This window comes from Elephantulus edwardii, unplaced genomic scaffold, assembly GCF_000299155.1.
Source record: "Elephantulus edwardii isolate Elephantulus edwardi_28Jun2011 unplaced genomic scaffold, EleEdw1.0 scaffold00041, whole genome shotgun sequence".
Taxonomy (NCBI): Eukaryota; Metazoa; Chordata; class Mammalia; order Macroscelidea; family Macroscelididae; genus Elephantulus; species Elephantulus edwardii.
In genome coordinates, this window is record NW_006399791.1 from 6,141,139 (window position 1) to 6,141,487 (window position 349).

The following is a 349-nucleotide window of genomic DNA, read 5'->3' on the forward strand; positions in this document are numbered from 1 at the left end:
CAAGAACAAACTGGGAGGAGGGTAAAGAGAATAGTGCAACAATGAATGAGTGGAAGCCCAAAATCTCTGTAAATGTTTATGAAAATTAATAAAATATAATAAAAAAAAAAAAAAATGAGGTCGAATCAAACATGATCCTGTAATCATCCCCTGCAATGATGTGAGGGAACTCTTGGTGGCCTAATGGTTCAAGAGTTGCACTGCCAACCCAACCCAAACATAGGTGGTTCAAATCCATCAGCTGTTCCAAGGAAGAAAGACGGGCAGTCTTGTCCTGTGTGATTTGAAGCCTCTGAAAACCTGTTTCCACAGGGACCAATCCACAGGGTCAACTTTGGATCAGTTCTGA